Genomic DNA, 21,766 nt, shown 5'->3' with positions numbered 1-21,766 from the left:
CTATCTGCAGTATCTGTATTTATTAGTGAGGATTCTCAGCGGGAGTCGGACTGTCCTCTGTCTGGTTGTCGGTGGAGTGGGCGGTGCTTGGTATGCTCCCCAGAAAGGCCTCTCTGACCGTGTTAAACCAGCCAGGAGTCACGAAGTCCTTTGTTTCATATTGACCAGTAGTTGTCAAATTGTTGAGAACTCCAAAGCTCATTTGTTTGTGTGGATAATAATCTATGGCTATTTACCACATTAGTAATTAAAGAATAAATTTTTTAAAACTCATTTAAAAATAACAAGTTAAATACCATTTTTAAATTTTAAATGACAATTTTTTCTAAGAAAAAAATTAGAAGAGTGGAATTGTTTTACAGCTTTAAAAATGTCTTTAATGTCCAGTTTAAAAGACGACAGCTGAATTTTCTACCTGCTTTTATATTCAGTCTGTTTTGGTTGACGCATGTGAAGAAAATCTCTCCTCATACAGACATGTAATCAGGAAAGGGAGGACCCTCCAGAGTCTCTTCCCCTAAAAGTGTCTTCCTTGGACCACTCTGACAACCACATCTTTAGAGCATCTTTTGAGGGTATCTCAAATACCTTACTTTTTCCATCCTAACTCACACTTCATGTAAAAAATTGAAACACTAAGAGGTAGTCTAAGATGTTTTATTCTCTATTCTATTTCAGCTTTTTTTCATTTTTAATGTTGTACCACTAAATTGATTTCATGATTTACTAATGGATTGCAGCCTCAGCTAGAACACACTATTCAGAGGGCTCCATTGACTTGTTTATTTTGCCAAGAAAAAATTGTTTTGCTGGGAAATATGGCTACAATTATACACTGTAAAATGTATTTAAAAAATAGTAAATGTATTTTTTAAATGTAAAAAAATAGAGTTTTCATAATAGGTTAGTGCTAGGTAAACCTTCTTGCTTTACAGGAGATGAAAGAAATGAAGTGACTTGCACACATTAAAGAATTAGTTCTCTTTTGGAAAGCTTTAATTTTAGTTTTAAAAAATGTACATCCTGTGTTAAAATATTACCTAATTAGGCCAATATTGAGGGTTTTGATCTTGGACAAAAAACATGAATTTTGAGTTTGGAGATTATGAGATATATTTTTGTTGCAAGTAAGAATGCCAGACGGTTCAAATGGGCAAGAAGTAGACTGGGTATGTTATCAGTCCTAGAGCTATTGGGATAAAGTGGATGATGTAAGAGTAGTAGATGAGATTACTTTAAAACTTTCTGGAATGCTGGAAAAAAATCTTTGTGATTCAGCTTCATTTTCATTTAGAGTACGATGCTCGAAAAGTACATTGATTAAATCTTAATACATTAAATTCCAGTGAGTTATGCTGAATCACCATGCCTATATACATGATTAGCAGAATGCATGTGTTTATCCCGTATGAATAGTGCAAAACAAATAATTTCTGGTTCCTTGATTTTCATTTTTGCTATACTTTATGCTGATCGTCGCTCTTCTATTCATTGTCTTCAGATAAAATACAAGCAATTAGATTTCGGCTAAATCAATTACAATAATTTTCTAGTACTGATTGCCTAAGGTTACACCCAAAGCACTTTCGTTGAATGTTAAAATAATCTTTTTATTTATCCTATTGGATAGGAAGTTCATCCTATTGGGTTTGTGTTTGACTAATTTAACTCTGAGTGATAAGATAATCTCTCGATTTGCTTCCAGGGTGAAGAATTTCATCTACTAGGTGTGTGATTGAATAAAACAAGTCCAGAGTAACTTTATCTTGTTTCCCAGTTTTGGAAAGGTTGTCTCTTTTTCCCATGTTCTGACTTCATAAGGTAGAGATCCTCAGAATAGCAACCTTTGAGACACCACAATGCCCCCACCCAAAGTACAGAGATTCAACTAGGTTGATTACATAACAGCACAATGTATCATTTCATTTGTATAGGGTAGCAAAAATAACTTTTATAAAATATATGCTCATATCAAGTTGCAAAACAGGAATATATTTTTTTAACTTGTATAATGTCTTAAAGACTTAGAAGAAAAACAACAGCTTGATGAAACAATGCATTAACTGAAAATTCACTCCATTTATGGTAAGCTGGCACTCCAAAGGAGGATCATATGGCTTATTTCTGAGTACTGTAGAAGGAGCTAGCTAGCCTTTAGAAGAGACAGTTTGATCTGAACTAAAAAAAAAGAAGTCCTGGAGTTTCTCTCTAAACAGTGAGGCAGCTTATTTCTTGGAAGACATGAAGCATTCACTCATGGTCTGCCTTTATTAGATTCTTTACTGAATTGGGCCTCTGCAATGGTTGCTATAGGGATATAAAAATAGGAATATAAAAATAATAGCAAATGTGATTTCTGTCTATTAAAAAGAGTTTGGGGCAAATGAAACAATCTAAAACATCTAAAGAATTTTAGTTTCAGAAGTAAATTATAAACCATATACAGATGCTGAAGAATCAAAAGCCAGAAAATTATCAATATGAATGGGTTTAGTCAGGAAAGATTTCTTAGACAATGTTGTGGTCTGAATGTTGGTATCCCCCTCAAAATTCATATTGAAATTCTAATGCCAAAGGTTGGTATTGGGAGGTGGGGCCTTTGGGAAGGGATTAGGTCATGAGGGTGGAGCCGAAATTTCAGAATACTGGGAATAAAGAGAACATTGTAAAAGCTTCTAGAGAGAAAAATTAGAGGGCATATTAAGGATCTGGCATCAAAATGACAATGGGCAACTACAATTCTGAAAGTTAGAAAACAATGGAGAATTTGAAAACAAAATCCTGAAAGGAAATGATCTAGTTTAGATCCACTAAACTATCATTAAGTACAAGGAAAGAATAATGATATTGCTGGGGGCGGGAGTGGGGGAGAAGCCAGTTTCCATGTAAGTAGTCTAACTGCCCTGAGGCTGCCATTCTTTGAAGAAGCCCAAACTAGACCACGCTGAGAAACCCAAGGGAGAGGCCCTAAAACTACATTAAGAGAGATACCTGACTAACCCTCAGCTGTGGTAGACCTCTTAAGGTTCCAGCTCCAGTGTGAATGCAACCTCAGTGGGAGACACCAGGCCACAAGCGCCCAGCTGATCTTTTCATAGAAACCAGGAGACAATAAGTGAGCATTGGTGCATAAGTCCTCTAACTTTCGAAGTGCTTTGTTATACAGTAATAGCAGTTGGAAGAGTTACTCAAAAAGGTTTTAATCTATGAATTGTAGTCCACTAAAATGAGGGACAAAACCTAGAAAAAGAAAATCTTTACAGGCAAGAAATCCAAAATTGGAAAGAGGCAAAAGAAATTCCCAGGATGATAGTTGGGCCTGCAGGTCTAGAAGGCTGCTGGTCAAGATTAGAGTAAGAGGACAGAAAGTTCCAGGAGAAAGTAGGCTAAGAAGGAAATGAACTAATAGAATACCCGCTACATTTACTCATCCAATAAGGATAAGTGCTTTCTCTGTGCCGGAAACTTATCTAGGCTCTGAAGATACAACAAAAAACAAATTGGCCAAATATCTGTTCTCAGAAATTTGCATTTTGGTGGAGGATGAAACACAATAAAGGAATACACTGTACTAATAAACTTACAAATATATACACTTTTAGTTCTATACATTCAAATATTTTGAATGGGTATTTTTCTGTAATTAGTATGTAGTAATTTGTAACTGACACATTAAAACTAAGGAAACAGAAAACCAAGGCAATTATTAAGTCCAAGAAAAAAAAATGAATGTACATACAGCATACTATGTGGCTCATCTGATAATAATAAATAATACTTTGTGCCAGGCACTGTTTTAAGTGCTTTTTATTTTATATACAGGTCCACAGTCCTTGATCCAAAAACTTTGGAACCATATGTGTTTCAAAATTAAAATATTTTCTCAAATTTTAGATATATATATATATATATTCTTCATTATTTAACACATCCAGTTGGGTCTTAGCAGTATTCTAATCAAAATTCATTTTGTATGGTAAAATGTATGAAAATCCAAACTAAGAGAGATAAACAAAATTTTAAATAGCTTTAGGTCAGTTCTGGGCAGCATTTGCCACCAAATGAGTTATGAAAGAATTTTCCATTTCAGAGCTCTGAAATGGATTTCAGAATTATGAATAAGGGTCGTGGACCAGAACTAACTTACTCAATCGAAACAACAACTCTCTAAGATCTTATTATGTTCCGATTTTATATGTGAAAATCCTGAAGGAAACAGAGAAGCTGAGTGGCTTTGCCGTAGGCCACATAGCTAATAAGACTTGCTTAGTCATAATGTCGTTAAACACATTTAATGTTTTAAGTTTAGTACTACTTGACTCTTAAAATGTCACACATATACTTCAACTTTAATGAATATTTTTATGTTTTGATATGGAAGGATCCAAGATACATGAGTAAGGAGAAAAAAACATTGATGTTATGTGTTAAAAGCTACCATTAAAATTTAAGTGTGTGTGTGTGTGTAACATGTAAATGGATAGACTATCTCTGGGAGACTGCAATGGAAGCTGGAAATGGTGGTTGCCCCTAAGGAGAGGAGCTAGGAGACTGGAAGATAGGAGTAGGAGAGAAATGTCACTTTGTACCATGTATTTTTTGTAAATGTTTGAATTTTGTACCAAGTGATTGTATTTAAAATTAAATTTAAAAGTATTAAAAACATAGATACCAAAATGTCAGTACTGCTTAGTTAACTCTGAATGCTGAGATTTTAAGTTTTTGTTCTTTTCTACATTTTCTACATTTTCTACAATGAACATGGATTAGTTTTAGAATAAGGGGGGAAACCTTTTTTAGAGAGTATGTATATCCTTTATTCAACTATGGTTTTTCTACTAATTTGGTATCCAGGAGTCTATGACTATAGAAGTATTCAGATTTTGAAGAATGAGTAAATCTGGGGTTCTTGGGCTAATAGATGAAAGTTGTTATTGTCATAATCCATGGTGGGCTCAAATAACTTTTGGTAGGAGCTCTATTTACTCAGTGGTGTTATAAAAGTTATTTAACTGTAAAACTGCTTACCTCATGGAAGAGTTTTCTGGCAATCAGGAAAAAGACAAATAAATATACCTCTCATAATAAAATTTAAGTTGTTTTCCAAAATTAGAGCAAGTCCTTTCCCCAAATCTCTTTCCTGTTATCATCATTAATCTAACTCACTTCTATAAGATTCAAGTGTCAACTCCAAAGTACTGATAAATAATATTTCTTATGCAAATGCAAGTTTGAACAGGCAAATATAAGCTTGGAAAATGTCCCAGTACACTTCATATGAAAATGTGCACTTACGTTGAGAAAAAAGTCTGAAGGTAATGGGTCAGAAACTATGTCTTAGGACTGAAGCAAAGGTTGTCCTTCTCAAACTTTTCCTCTTGCATCTAGGGTTAGGTTTAGAGGCTGGCTTCCTTGAATAGATTCGATTTAGATTCCTCCCGGAAGCTTAACGGTTACCAGGGAGCTATGTCCTTAAAAGACCCATGCAGTAGACCGGATGAGGTCGGTGCACTCAACACCACCCAGCGGCAACAACAACTAATGGGGGAAGGAATGGGAAGGAACAAAGAAAGGAGGACACAGAAAGGGGAGGGTGGGGTCGCTGTGAGTGTGGGTGTTTGTAGAGGAAGCAGACTAAGTAAAGTGACAAGCAGCAAGGCTACTAAAGAAACTGAAAATGAGAAGTATGAGGAAGGAGAGAATAGAAGAGAAAAACAGATTAAAGAGACAAAGGCAAAGGGTGTGACCTTAAATGGATGTGACATCTTTTTCCATCCACAAGAGAAGAGGATAGAAAAAAGTTTTTTAAAAAAAGAACATAATAAGATCGTACTAAGATGGGGGAATATTGAAACAAAAATGGGAAAACAGTCTAACAATATAACCAAAGAGACAGAGAAAAAAGGTAGGTGATTTTATAGACTCCCCTGCCAACCAGTATTCTTACAAATCAAGTGGAATTGCGAAAACAGATTTAAGTCATACACAAAATAAAACTGAAAATTTCACTTTGCAATGAAACTAATTAAATCTCTTCACTAGATTTCCTTATTCAACCGGTTGTTTTAGAATCATATGAGAACACAGCATAAATGCAGAAATATCTCACCGTACAGTGGGAACCCCTGGCATGCAGACTGTATCTGGTCCTCAGCATATTTCATCTAATCCATAGAAGAATTTCCAAAAGGAGATACACAGTATTTCATGCTTCCAATTGCAAACATTCATTGGGGTATTAGAACCCTTGGTGGTAATATGGCAAAAGGCCACAAGATGGTGATGGTATACCTGAAAAGACCTCGATCATCTGCAAAATTACATGCACACACATCCTTACCAACTTTCCTTAGCAAAAAATTGGCTCAGGGAAGTAGGGTGATGTGAAGGAGAAAAGAGATTTGAAAATCTAACTACCTTTAGATAGTAATAAAAAAACTTCTTATAACAAAACCTAGAAGTATTTTTTCCATTTGGTTTCTCTTTTTTCTCCAATTGTAAAAAAGCGGTACTTTTAAGACTGACGGACACAAAGGGTATATTTTTCAACTATGGATGCTCTCATTTTTATATATTTATTGATTATGCAATACACGTAAATAAAGTAACTGTTACCTTTTTGGGAAATTTTAAATTTTTTGTCCAGCTCCATAAGACAAAATTTCCCTAACGAGTCCAGTGAAGATTTTATTTCTTTGACCGCAATTTATTTCCTTACTCATTAGGGTAATGACGGGCTGGGTTAAATTCCTTACTTTAAATGGGTGCGACATTTTAGGTTAACAATGATTCTTATTGATATATGGATACATTTAACTTTCCAAGATGCAAACATACATATATGTATATATACTTTTTGTCTGCTACTTAACACAGAAACAAAATTTGGATGAGGGAATAGGTTAGCATTCTGGGCCTAAAATGCCAAAGAAGTAACTAAAGGGTGAACAGCCTAAAGTTTATTTGAGAACCATAAGATTTTATTTCAAAAAATAATAATAGTCATTAGTCATTTTTTTCTCTTCAGCATCAAATAAATTCTTAAAAACAGCCGTAAGTTCTAAATATTGACATGAAACTGATAATATGTATCAAAATGTCATAGAAATATTCTTATCTTTGACTCTCTAATTCCATATCAAAGAATTTATCTTAGGAAAATAAGAGATTCACATGAAGATGTAAAAGGGTATTTACTATAGCATTATTTATAGAAATGAGAAACATTGGAAACACCATGGTAGGAAATTGATCAAATAAATTATCAGACATCATAAACTGAAACACTACGCAATCATTTAAATTATGTTTTTCAGGGCATTATCATGTACTAGTAAAGGGAGTATAAAAAAATAAGACAACCTTTTGAAAGGGCAATTTGATATTATCTATCTAAATTGTAAGTGAGTATACTCTTTGATTCAACATTTCCATGTCTAGAAATTTATCTTGAGAAAATAATTTGACAGATACGCAAGTGTATATGGACAAAATGTTTACTGATTTAGCCTACCACAGATATGTCAGAAAGAGTTCTGTGAGTATACAGGAAAGCTCTTCATGGTCCCCAATCTTTCCTTCTCCAATCAGTTCTTCCAATTTCAAGGCACCATATAGAAAGAGAAGCTTAACATTCTTCAGTAGGATCAAACTGAGAACACTGAAAGTCCATATTTTTGGCTACTGAGCACAGCCTGATTAATAATGACAGCCTAGATAAGTGAAGTACACTTAAGACTAATTTGGTGAAATAATTCATTGCACATCTGTAGTGTGCTATTATCACACACAAAAGAAGGCTACAAAAGAGAAGACACATCTGAGTCAAAGAGTTGACTAATGATTTCTCTTGCAATAAACAGTTAAATGGAGAAAAAATATGACAAAGCAGCCTAGATTTTCATATAATACCCTGCTTTGGAACAGATTATTAGAATCCAAGCTAAGACCAACAGAAAAGAAGCAGATCGGTCTCCAACTGTAGTTACATAATTTCTACAGGGAGTGAGGAATTGGGGCCATCTCTCTGCAGGTGAAAATATGATTTTATTCACTGCACAAAGTAATGCATATGTTCTAGAGACAATGTCAATGTTTAATAATTTCCAAAGTTAGAATGGTATACCATTTAGGCAGGATAAAAATATAGGCTTCCAGAGGCAAATATGAATTTGCTTTGAGAATAGATTTTTATCTCTTGGAATACTAACACAACCTATTACATCATGTTAGAAAAAAAGATAAATGCCCTCACTTACTTGCCCTTTAGATGATAAAAGTAAACAGCTTTCTCTTATATGAAGTAGAAAATGTAGGTCTCGGGCCAGAAAAGACTGGTAGGAGGTTTAGTTGTTGTGAAGAATGTATTATGTAAGGAAAAATTAATATAAAATATGTAAACCTTTATTATGTTTCAATCCAACAAACATGTGTAGAGCCTCTACCATATGCAAGGCCTCTGGGGAGTAAAAAGATGGAAAAGAAATGGTACCTATAACCAAGGAACTAGTTTCCAGTCTCCTAGGAATGATAACTAGAGTATGTCAGGGAAGGATACATGTCATGGATGCATGCAAAATTCTAAAGGGGTTCGGATTTAGGGATAATGGGAAAGGCTTTGGTGGGAGGTAGCATGTGAAGTGTACCTTATAAGATGAAAGGTTTTGGCCTTTAAAGAAACAGTAAGAAGCTGGATCAGGCAGAAGCAAACAGATTCATTCAAAAGGATGAATAAAGGCACACAGGTAGAACAACTTGGGGCACATTTAAGAGCAGTGAATAATCCATTCCTACTGGGGTCTATACAGCTTTAGGACATTCGAAGTATCTTCCTCTGCGATAAAGTACAGCAGAAATTAGAGTCAACTGAGGTTCCATTTAAACTAACCTAGCAAGATGAACAGAGTTCTTACAGGAAGTGGAATAAAAGAAATGAAAAAGAAGTTGAAAGTACTGAAGCAAGATATTCTCTTCCCAAATATCTGTATATTATCCTAAAAACCCAACTGAAAAGAATGGTGAGAGAAGGAAATCTGCAGTTGAGCAACTTGCTATGTATTGACTTGTGTGAGCCATTTGGTTCTGGAAAATGAAATGGTGGCCATCATAGACAAGGAATGGGCTGAGCGGGCAGCTCTGGCTCTCCCAGCAAAGATGAATCTAGAAGACATGATGACAGAAATAGATCTCACCAAAAATCGAAACAGAAGTGAACCACAGAAAAAGGCTTCTATAAAAAATTAACTTAATTTCTATTTTTTTTTAAAATTATTTACACTTACAGCACCTAGTCTTCCTAGGTGGTCTCCCATCTAAGTACTAACCAGGCTCCACCTTGCTTAGCTTCTGAGATCAGACATTGGGCTTGTTCAGGGTGGCATGGCCACAGACAATGGACTATGGCTCCACTGGGGCACAAACCCAGGACCTTCTGCTTATGAAGCAGATGTGTTAACTGTTACAGTATGGAACCACATCCTAAAATATTAACTTTAAAAATGAATTGATGGTCTGCCACTTCTTCCTCCACCTTTCCATTCTCTGTCTTCCCATTCCTGCACAAATCAATCCAAAAACTATTACATGGTGCCAAGCAAGGCAAGTATCTGTAGTAGGGGTGTAGAGCCATGAGAGCCATGGTAGGAGTATGAGAAGGGCCTCTGAGGAATAGGTCATCCTGGTGCAGGTGCCAGAGCCCAAGAGAGGTGAAAAGAGCATCTAGATGGTGTGTGGCCTGACTGGGATGAGGAGGGTATCCCCACAAGGAGGGGGATACCAGTATGGTATCCTGAGCAGAGAATGAATGGAGCCCCTGCAGAGGGGCAGCCTGGTGCCAGGTGTTGGAGCCCCAAAGGGGTAATATAGCTATCCACATGGGGCAGGGAAAGGGAAGAGGGAGAGAGGAGGCCTAGAGTGGGTGCAGGGATCAAGCTGGGTGATTAGGCCATCCAAGAAGGAAGGCCATCTGGCACAAGTTGTCAGAGTAAGACCAGAGGGAGGAGGGTGACTATGTGGGGTGGGGTGAGGAGGTCGGCTTGAGGTATTGGTGCCCAAGCAAGATATAGAAGGTACCCAGGCAGAGCAGCAGCCGGTTCAGGATGAGGAGGGTGTCCACACTGTGGGGAGGGAAGACCAAAGAAGATTGTATACAGAAGGATCGATCATGAGTAAGAAGTCATATTAAGGATAATGGGAATCAGGTTTCTCACTGGCAGAGATAGTAGCTATATATATATATGAAAAGTGAAAAAAAAAAACAGACTGAACTAGTTGGATTGGAATTGGAGCTATCTCTGTGCATTCAAGATTTTGAATATATACAGATATAGAAATATAGAAGTAAATATATTTGTGTAAACACACATATATGTATACTTATATAACATACATACACGTATATTTCATATTATCCCTAGCTCTGTACACTGTACAGGTCTGAGGACAGTGATACCTCAATCGCAACGAGAACACCTAATACTGAGAACTTAGTTTTTAAATGCCGTTCTCTACCACCAAAAGGAAACAGAGCTCCTTGGAGAAATGGCAGATTCCAGGGCTAGGGCAGGGAAAGTACAAAATAAGCTTGGACTATCTTGTGCAGCAGGCAAGGAAGTGCAAAAAGGATGATGGAAATATGTGAAAAGGATAAAAAAGGCAACCTGAAAGGGCTTCCACTGGCCAAATGTGGAACGGTTTGAGTGTAAAAATAATGATAGTAATGGATTATAATTCATAGAATAAAATGAGAATTCCTTAACTAATACAAATATGAATAAATAAAAGAATAAACAAGAAGTCTGATGAAGAATGGGATATTTACATGGCTTCAAAGTACTTCCCAAACAAATACTTAATTACAAAGGGGAAAAAGACTAACTTTAGAGTGGAAAGCCCTGGCAGACACCATCTTAATTAAGTTAATATCACTAGTGATGGGACAAATCGAAGTCATATGCCACCAGATAGGATGTAATGAAAAGAACACCGCATCACTTCTCTAATAATTCTACCAAAGATACATAACCTGAATCTGATTATGAAAAAGCCTTAGACAAACCCAAATTGAGGAACATTCTGCAAAAATAAGTGGCCTGTAATCTTGAAGTGTCAAGGTCATGAAAGTAAAGATTAGGGAACTGTTCAAGACTGAAGAAGACTGAAGCCACGACTAAATGCAATGCATAATTTCTGGACAGGATCCTTTTCCTATAAGGAGAATATTATTGGGACCATTGACAAAATTTGAATGAGGCCTGAGGATTAGATAGTAACATATCAATGTTAAATTCCTAATTTTGATAGTTGAACTGGGATTATCTAGATGAATGCTCTCATTAGTAAGATACACACACTAAAGTATTTGGGATGACGGGGCACTTTCACAGTTTATGCTCTGCAGGAAGAAGACTCTGAGTCAGAGTTTAGTGTTCAGGATGTTTACTAGGGAGTGCCTGGGCTTGACACCTGTGGTAGAGAAGAAGGAAACAGGCATAGACAGAAGGAAAAGCAAGCTGCGTGTAAGGAAGGCCCAGCAGCCTTAGCTGACCCCACAGGGAGCTCTGGAGCTGAAATTGCCCTTCGTCATTGTCCCAAACCAGGGTAAAGTGACTGGGCTTTAAAATTATGCCTTAATCAGTCATCGGATGTGAGCTGTCCCCCAAAAGGGCATGAGTTTTGATGAGGCAGCTCTCTGCAGCTGTAGAAGCTGATAACTGAAGGCTGTCTGCTGACAGTACTCCAAGTAGCTGGGACAAGACTTTCTTCTGCAAAGGGAAATCTCAGTGGCTCACCTCCATGTTCATTCCCTGTGCTGCTCTCACATCCACTTCATATATGTTGAGGAGTAGCTTCTCCAATAGCTTCTGGTCTTAGAGCTGCAATTTAAACTTACAGCCTCCCTCTTCAATCATCCTTTCTAAGTTTCTCTCATTCTTAGTGACCACTTCTCTTGGCCTTGTTGACTTACAAAGGAGCATGATCTAGATTCTCACCCAGAAGAGTCTGAGTTCTAATTGCTACGTTATTCATTTACCATTGCAACTTTAGGCAAGGGAATAACAAGCAGCATCCAAGTAGACCAGCTGGGTGCTAAAAACATTCTTCCCTGCCTCTGTTATATAACAGCAGACCTAACTGCTGATGATCAGGGCTAATGCCCCTGCCAAGATTACTCCTCTCCTTTCAGCCCCCGTGTCCCAGGACACTAGAGCCCAAAGTGCCCAGGCAGCAGTTTTACTTAGTAATTCAAAGGCACTTTTGTTATATCCTCTGGTGGAAATATTCCCTAAATTAGCAACCAAGTCCTCTAACCCTGCAGAGTCCTGACTAGCAGGAACAGGAAGCATAAATTCCCTAAGGGCTCTTTGGAGTGATGATAAACAGAACCACTCTTACTTCCATATTTTGCTTCTCAGACCCATGTATTCTTCCTGTAGGGGACACAGCACCAGATAAAGATCTTTGATTCAATGTGTTTAATGTATTATGGAAGATGGCATTCACAGAGCATTGCATCTGAGCTAACACTTCAGCTGTGCCTTCAGCAAGGCATTCCAATGCTCCATCAGGCTTTAGGGTGCTGCGGCAAGTGAAATGGCCTGTTGATACCATGGTCACAGGTGTACTCTCATACCTTCTTTGCTGTAAATTAGATCTCTTGGTCTGGTGCAATGTTATGTGAAGTCCCTTGCTGGTGGATCAAACATTGTATAAGCCCAGGGCGAAGGCTAAAGGTAAGACATTTAAACCCTTTCCCAGAATATGAATCACTAAGTAATGAATCACTGTGAGAATGAATCACTGGCCCTTTCAGAGTAGAAGAGTCCTAAAGGAGTCAGCTTGCCAAGATCAAGATTGCTTGATCTTCTTGAGGAAGGTTATCATATCAGGAGCTCATTAATGATCTTTTTCTATCAAGCTGGACATTTGCCAGTGGCAATAATTATATCAGCCCTGATAAATAGGAACCTATGCTATTGGGCCCAAAATAGCCTCAATCTCTTTTACCATGGCTACTTCATTCACATATCCATTGTACAAGAAATAGTGCGGTCAGTGACAGAGGTGGAGTCTATTGGCTGAATCATTTTATATATGAAGGATTTACATCTATTATTTTGCTTTCTTTTCTATATGCCATTCCTTTCTGTTCCTCTGTTCCTATATTGTTACCTTCTTTTGTGTTAAAAAGATATTTTCCAATGTACCATTTTAGTTCTTTGTCATTTCTTTATATACATATATTTTTTGAGTTATTTTCTTAGTGGTTGCCCTGGAGATTACAGTTAAATCTTAATTCATAAGAAACTAGTTCAGATTAATTTAAGTTGATACTTAAATTTCAATAATATATAAAAACTTTGCTCCCAAATAGTTCCATTTCCTCATCCTCTTTGTTTTCTTTTGTTTGTACAGAATGAGCAATACCCTTACTGGCTGCCCATCTATTTCTCAGTAAGTGACACCATGTTTTATTAACTCTCTCCATAATTCTCTCTACGGATCAGGTGCCCCTGGTTCTCATTTTCATCTTGCCACTAATTATCATAATTTTGTCCACATAGCTTCTGACAGTATGTAGCGCAATTATTTCTGGGTTGTATTATCTCCATTTCTAATAAGCTCAGTTATATAAAAGCATCTCCTACCGTGAGTCAAGCCTGCAAAAGAGATCCGCCATGAACTTCATAGTGATTCAGGTGCCCTTTTGCCAATGCTTTATTGCTTTGGTAGATGGTGTACTCTCCAAGTCCCCCGTGGAGCAGTCATCATCTGGAGAGTTTTCTGGCCTTATATAGTATATCCACACCAGTACATCCATTTTCTCTGAGTCCTTTTTAAAAAATTGAGATAGCATTCACATACATAAAATTCACATTTCAAAGAGTGCAACTCAGTGGTTTTTTAGTATGTTCACAGAGCTGTGCAACCATCACCACAATCAATTTTAGAATAGTTTCAATCAAGCCGAAATGTAACCCTGTACCAATTAGCAGTCATTCCTCATTCTCCCCTATTGACAACACCTGGCAACTACTTATTTATGTTTCTATGGATTTGCTGATGCTGGACATGTCATCTAAATGAAATCATACTGTATGTGGTCTTTTATGTTCGCCTTCTTTTACTTAGCATAATGTTTTCAAGGTTCGTCCACGTTGTAGCATGTATCAATGTCTCATTCCATTCTGTAGATTTAGCATATTTCATTTATCCACTTATCAGTTGATGTACATTTGGATTTTCCCACTTTTTGGCTATTATGAATATTGTTGCCATTAATATTTATGTATAATTATGTGGACATATGTTTTCATTTCTCTTGAGTCAAAGAGTAACTTTATGTTTAACTTTTTCAGCAATTTACACATTAAACATTTAGTTCAGCTCCCCTGCCCTTCCACACAGAAAGCCTCTTTACATGCTACCAAAGACACTCTCTAGGCTTTCACACTTGGCATTCGGTTACCTGCTAGTCACTCTCTCAGCATTTTGTTTTCTTTTGTTTTCTTAGAGCTTCAAGAGCACTAAGCAATAACCACCCAATTCATTGTCCTTATAGTTACTATTTCCTTCATACATTGCATCATCTAACACATTCCAATTCACCATTGGAGAAAGTTTTAATAACTGGTTGCCACCTTGTGCCAGGCCTATCTGTGCTTCATCTGTCACCAGTGATGAGATCCTCCTACCATCTCAAAAACCCCATTTTATCATCTGCCTTCTCAGACCTTTCCTGGCTCCAACTGTGGTAGTTTGGGTTTTCCAGCAAGCAGACTCTAAGATAGACTTTAGTGTTCAGGATAATTATTTGGTAGCACTCTTAGGATCAGTATCTATGGATGGGTAGAGAAAGAAAGAGGATTGGGCAGAGGAGGAAGTTGATCTGAGATGCAAGCTGATAGCCTCAGCTTACCCCAGTGAGAGCTCTTGAGTGGAAAGGGCCCATCAAAGATGTCCTGCACAGGGCTGAAATAGCCAAGTCTTTCTATCCTTGCCTTGATCAGTCACTGGATTTGGGCCTCCTTGGGCAAGGTGGCTCTCTGAAGATGAGGCAAACCATGAAGGAAATGACAGCTGACAGCTGTGTGCTGACCACAGTTCCCACAGCTAGACAACAATGAAGGGCATCTGGTCAATGCATCTCAATGTCCACCACAGATATCACGTTAGCAACTTACTCTCATAATTGTTCAGGAAAAAAAAAAGAAAGTTCATTATAATGCTTTGTGTGCAACTTTTCTATAAGTTTGAAATCCTTTCAAAATAAAAAAACTTTTAAGTGAACATACTTAAATTAAATGTGACTAAGGAAACACCTAAAAAAAGAGCATCTTATTACTGATATAAAGGAGGGGGTATGATGTTGAAAGATAAAAATTCATCTGAATGAGTAAAGTACAGATCACCAGGAGAGTTAGTGGGAGATAAGCCTGAAAAGGCAAGTTGAGGCTGTATACTTGCTGATGCAACATCTCTCAAAATAGGGCAAGAACAGAAAATGTCTGCTTCATTACAGCTAAACTGGCTTTCAGTTTCACCTCACCACTTCTGAGTAGGTAAAGTCTTTTCCAGATTATCTCTAATAGTTACTATTTCCTATTTCCTTCTTCCTTTTGTTCCTTTCCTCTCCAAGGCCATCATGGAAGCTGCAATGTGAAGATGCGAGTCTTTGTTCAGCTTCCTCATACTGGGATGAAGATTATTTTTAGGATTAATCTCTGAGTCATAGAGGGAGGAGGGAAAGAACCATTTTAATCTCTTTTTCTTCCTTCATAGCCTGCTGTACAGCTAAATCATTTTTAAAAATTGCCTTTTTTCCCCTCTTCCCCAAGAATTATTTGCCTTTTCTCTTTCCTTTGGAATGGTATCTATAAACCTTCATCAGAGGCTTCTGAAAATGAAATAAATTTTTCTTTGCTGAATGGACCATTGGCTAAATTAAAGGAGATTGCCTTAAACTGTTGTCAGGTAAGTAAATCTATTTATTATAATCCTGATTGCTGGGATCTGAGACATCGTATACAGTTTTTCCTCATTCCCTTCTCACTGTCTCCTCAGCTGTGCCCGCCTCTGGACTTTCTCTTTTGTCTCTCCCAGGTTGAGAGTAGAAGGCACTCCTGCTTTCTGTGGGAGATGCAAGCAGATTGTGTTCTGGCCTTCTCCCCTTGCAGCAACATGCTTGAGCATGTCTCATGCTTAACTATTTGACCATATTTCTTTGAAGGATAAATAAGCATGGAATCACCGAATGCTACACTTTTTAAAAAGTTTCTGTCAACTTACACATTAAAATGGAAAAAAAGCCCTACCCAAATACGTTACCAAGAAAATGGAGAGAAAGTTATATCTTAAAGCAGGCACTTAAATATATGTGGAATCAACTGAATTAAAGAGAGAGCTGGCTTAACTTCAGAAAACCATGTTTTAAACAGGCAAGCTTCTGGATGGAGATATTAATAACACCTCTTGTTTATCCAGGATGGCCCTTTAGCATTTTCAGAGTGTTTTCACATATATTATTTCCTATAATCCCTGGACCGACCCTGTAAAGGGAGATGAGGCAGGTGTTATTTATACCATTTTAAAGATAAGATTAAATGACTTGCTGGAGTCTAACAATTAGTAAGTGGCAGAACTGGGGCCAGTCTCCCGGTCTGCTGACTACTGTTGGTGCCAGGATACCAGATGGATTCTTCCAGTTTCAGAGTGGTGCCCTCAAGAGTTACTGCTGGGGGACTTGTCTTATTTAAAACTTTTATGAACTGTCCGAAAGTGGGCTCATAGAAGAAAAGTCACTGGGCTGAGATGTTCTTAAGCTCTCCAGAGTAGTAAATACCAAGCAGATGGATCTCAACTGAAAGGGTAAATTGCACAAAAATATGTGAATGGGCAAAGTATGGCAAATGAATTTCATTCTGTACTGACTTGGGATAATGCACTTACAATTGTTAGTCTGAAGTATATTTAAAAGAAGATGAGCTTGGAGCTATGTTTTATTCCAAGAAAGAGAACGAGTTATCGGTGACTGTTTCCTAAAGTCATACAACAATAAAATGTTAGGCCTCATTGCTAAGAACATGGTAAACAAAACTGAAAAATTTGACAAAATCGTTTTGTCCTACCTTTGACAAAATGATAATGAAGCTATACCTGGAATCATTCATCTACTTCTGCCTCGAAACCTTAAAAAAAGAGCCTAGTAGGTATACCAGATCAGAGAAAAGGGCAACTAAAATAACCAAATAAATTTCCTAAGGAGAAATTTGCTTTAAAAAATAGGATTAAATGAAGTGACTATTTGGAGGAAATCCTTACCTTTATGAAGTTTATGTCATAGAGGGCAACTGCAATATTCAAAAACATTTCATTTTCAACAAACATTTATTGAGAGAACACTATATTCGGGCACTATGCTTGATCAACACTAGACTTTACAATGAATAAAAACATACAAGTTAACAATCATTGTCAGAGAATACCAGATTGGATGAATCTTTAGTCTAACTCAGCACAGCTTTTCTTGTGTTCTTGAAGGATTGGCATCTGGTTTATAGTGCACAGTCTCTGGGGTTTGGCTGATATTTTGGTTACCAGAGATCAATCTACCCTGGTGAACCTGCATTCAAGTTCTTCAAGCTGTAAATTTTAAAGACTGGACTCTTCATACCACCCAGAGGATAAAGTGAAGTTATAACTTCTCATTAACATTTAGTTTTTACCTGGGTCTTACAGACACCATCTTTCTCTATGGTCTCAGCATTTCTGAGCTAGGAAGATACAGAGTCCCTCCCTATATGACTGAATTATGCTCCCAAAAGTTGATTTCTAACTTGGTGGTCTGAAACTGAAAATGCATTTACCCCAGAGAAACAATGTGACAAATACTGGTTAGGTTCTTAGGCCAACTCTTAGAAGCCTATTTAGCCCACATGTAGCTCGACCACAAGAGGATGAGAATTGTGACCTACAACACTGTTTCTATGGGAAAATGTGTCTCAGCCGCAGAACAAGGTCTTCCTTCCACCTCCACTTCCTACCTCCATGAGTAAACGAATCCAGCGTGTGTACTATAGGAAATGCAGCCTCTAAGTGTGGGCAGCTGGGCGCTATGGCCTTGGGTGCCTTATCCACAGGGCAGAGATATATTCATTCTTTCACCTCTCCTGCCCTAGTCTGGTCAGTGAGAGGGGTGAGGGAAGGTGGGGAGTCTTTCCTTGAACAACTTGCTTCAGAATAGGGCTGTTGGAACCCTTTTGGAGGGAGAATTCAAAGCTGGCTACATAATTTCTGGGGCTCCTTGTTTGAAAAGTAGGAGAAAAAATGTGGCTAAAGGTATTAAAATATAAAGCTTTTTTCCTTTTCTGGTCTCTCTCTTGATGTGTCATGGTTTTAAATTTAGATAGATGGATAGTTAACTTTTATAACTTTAATATCATTCTAAGTAAGGAAAAATTAAAAATTTAAGTTACCATATATTTTAGAATTTTTATATTGTACAATGCCAGTTATACAAATATAAGAGCATTTAACGCCTATGTGAAATCACCAAAATGACACAATCTCTATTTTGTAGCTCATAAAGCATGCCCCACAATAGTCCCTCCCTTACCCACAAGGGATATGTTTCGAGATCCTCTGTGGATGCATGAAACCATGGATAACACGGAACCCTATATATACTATGTTTTTTATTATACATACATACCAATGACAGTTTAATCCATAAATTAGGCACAGTAAGAGATTAACAACAGAGATAATAAAATAGAACAACTATAACAATATACTGTCATAAAAGTTAAATAGCTCTGGGGTTATTATTCAGTAAAATAAAGGTTACTTGAACACAAGTACTGTGATACCTCAACAGTCCATCTGATAACTTAGATGGCCACTAAGTGACTAAAGCATGGGTAAGCTGGTGGGCGTGTACAACACTGATATGCCGGAGAAGATGATGATTCACATCCCTGGCAGGATGGAGCAGGACGGCTTGTGATTTCACTATGCTACTCAGGTGAGTGGGCAATTTGAAACTTACAGATGTTTATTTCTGGAATTTTCCAGTTAATATTTTTGGACCATGGTTGACCATGGGTAACTGAACCCAGGAAAGTGAAATCGTGGATACAGGGGCACTATTGTACACAGGAAAAGGTGGCTCCTTAAAGGACATCAGAGTATTGTTACCATAGTAAAGCAGACTGGATACAGGGCAGAAAAAACAATGGATTCTCCTACCCTATCCCTACTTCCACCCTCTTGCTCATCTAATCTACCCTTCCCATTCATGCCAGAATTATTGTTCTAAAAACTAGTCGTATCATCTAAATTCCTCTCCTACTGCCTTTAGCATAAATCCCAAAGTTCTAGCATCTAATCAAGGCTTTCTCAGTCTGTTGCTAACTTGCCTTCATTCCCCTGGGCCTGTCAGACTGCTCCCATTTTCCAAAGTGTGCCAGGTACATCCATCTCTTTGTACATTCTGCTCTTTCATCCAGAAATGTCCTCTTCTTGATACTTCATGATAGAACCAAGCCCAGCTCTATTCTCTCTTCCAGTTGAACCTTTCCTGATGTCGCCAGTTGTCATCAATTGTTCCTTCCAACAAGAGCAGGTAATTTGCACCTCTGCTCAGGAAGCACTCATCTCATGCTGCCTTATGGTGTACTTACCTGCTCCTCTCTTGCATTCTTCCACTACAACAAGGGCTTTCAAACTCTTTTAACAATAGCATAGCTCATAGCAACAATGAGCAATAAATAGAAATACATTTTATGTTGTGAACCAATTGGCACACTTAAATATATCTTATATTTCATTAATTTTAAGAAGTACTTCCTCCATTTTAATATCTCTGAAATCAAGATGTAGCAATAGGCTATCATATTCTAATAGAGTTTTCACTTTCTTAATAGTACATAAAATAATGGCATGTCATAAATAACACTGTAGACTTTTGAAATATGATACATAACTGAAACAAAAGTTTCACAAAACAATGTTTACTCTCTGTTATGGATATGGTCTTTAGTTATTTGCTATTTCGTTAAGAAAAATGTGCAGGTCATAAACCACCAAAATGATTTCGCTACTCACCAATGAAGCAGTGAAAAACTACTAAGAATGGAAACTATTTACAGCTATACAATAGGATTAAAAGCTAAGACTGATTAGGTTAACATGACTTAGTAGCTCAACCGTTTGTGTAAACTTGACTTTAATTTCAAGAAATTCTTGCCCAGGAAGTTGCAAATAACGTAATTGCAGTTTCAGGAACTTCCTCAAAGTCCATTTTTCTGAACAATAGACTATTGACCGACCTTGCCTTCTTCAGGATAAAAAAGCCCCCTCCTCAACAAGATTATTCTATTGGGTTTATCAAACAACTGTTTACTCTTCTGGGCTTGCTTCAAACTTTCTCCTTCCTGTGTCCACTCACCCTAAACGGTTATATCATAAATTTAGCCCAATCTCAATCAGTAAGGGATGTATAACGGTCATAGGGAAGAAGCTCTTGTTGTAGAGAGGCTGCATCCACAAATTAGAAATCTTGTAGTTGGAACAAGCCTCCCCTTTCTCTTGGTTTTATTTACTCACCATGTCCATTTCACACCTGGTACTCAGAATATTTTAAATATAAAACATTCGAGCTCCATCCCAATCACTTAACTTCAGGCCACTATGTGACCTTTAAAGTGGTCTTTGCCTTTCAGGCTTTAAGCTTGAAGATGAGTATAATAACGGATAATGGCTGCCAAACGTTTGGTTCTCATTAGGAATAGGATTAAGTCATTAAAAAAACTAAATGTTGACCAACGTCTGATTTCATAAATACCTACATAAATTTCACATAAACACTGAAAAGGCTCCTTGGACTCAATGAGCCCTGAGAAATACAATAAGTTTGCTTTTCATTCAAGTGGGCCGAAGAAGGTACCAATCCACCGATTCCCACGTCCCAGGACACCTCTTCCCAAATTCTACGCTTCAGTCAAACTGGCCTAGTCCCAGGACCTCCAACAAGCTAGGTGCTCTCCTCCCAGTCTTTGTTCATACTGTTCCCTCTGCAAGAATACCCTCCCCCTCACCTCCTCTGGTTATATCAGTTCATTCTGATCCTGCGAAAAGGTCACGTGGCGACCCCAGTTAGAAGTCCTAATTCACTCTCAGGCTGAATTAACGGCCTTCTTGGCACTTGGCCTCTAACGCGTGTGCTTTTAAATCGGCTGCTGCCTTCTAGCCAGTCGGTCTTCAGGCTCAACCTTCTTGTTCCCGGCCTATTCCTCTTGGCTTTCTCAGTGCCTTGCACGTAGTAGGTGTGCACTGAAACGCTCGTAAGCAGTTTGGTCATTTTGTGAGCGGTGGGGAAGGTAGCGGAGCAGAGAGTGCCCGTCTGCCCACCTCCCCGCCGGACCCCCGGCGCAGCCCACCCAGGCGGCTGACGAGCCCGCGTGCCTCTCCAGCCACCCCCGCGACGCGCGGCGCCGAGTCACGGGCGTTGGAAATTCCGCCGCGTGCAAGCTCACGGGGCCGGGCGGGGGCGGGGGAACCCGTGGAGTGAGCCTGTGACGTGCGGGGGCGTGGCTCCGGGAGGCCGCGCCCCCTCTCCCTCGCCCTCTCTCGCGGGTCGGGGTTACATGGCGGCGACTGCGGCAAAGCGAGAGCCTCGGAGACGCCGCTGCCGCCAGCACAGCCGGAGACCTGAGCCGACACTGGGGGCTGTCCGCGGGCCCCGCACTCCCTCGATGAGTCGGAGAAG

General features: G+C 38.3%; 1 long non-coding RNA gene across 1 annotated transcript; it reads left to right on the top strand.

Annotated features, from left to right (window-relative positions):
* Positions 1-43: 43 nt before the first annotated feature.
* On the top strand, positions 44-1,764 carry LOC112469554. Its single transcript, XR_003042672.1, has 2 exons — positions 44-90; positions 432-1,764. It is a non-coding gene; the product is annotated as an uncharacterized LOC112469554 (long non-coding RNA).
* The last annotated feature ends 20,002 nt before the right edge of the window (positions 1,765-21,766 follow it).

Source organism: Pteropus alecto, unplaced genomic scaffold, assembly GCF_000325575.1.
Source record: "Pteropus alecto unplaced genomic scaffold, ASM32557v1 scaffold86, whole genome shotgun sequence".
In the NCBI taxonomy this organism is placed as follows: domain Eukaryota; kingdom Metazoa; phylum Chordata; class Mammalia; order Chiroptera; family Pteropodidae; genus Pteropus; species Pteropus alecto.
The sequence above is the reverse complement of the archived record's forward strand: the minus strand, read 5'-3'. Positions and strand labels throughout refer to the sequence as shown.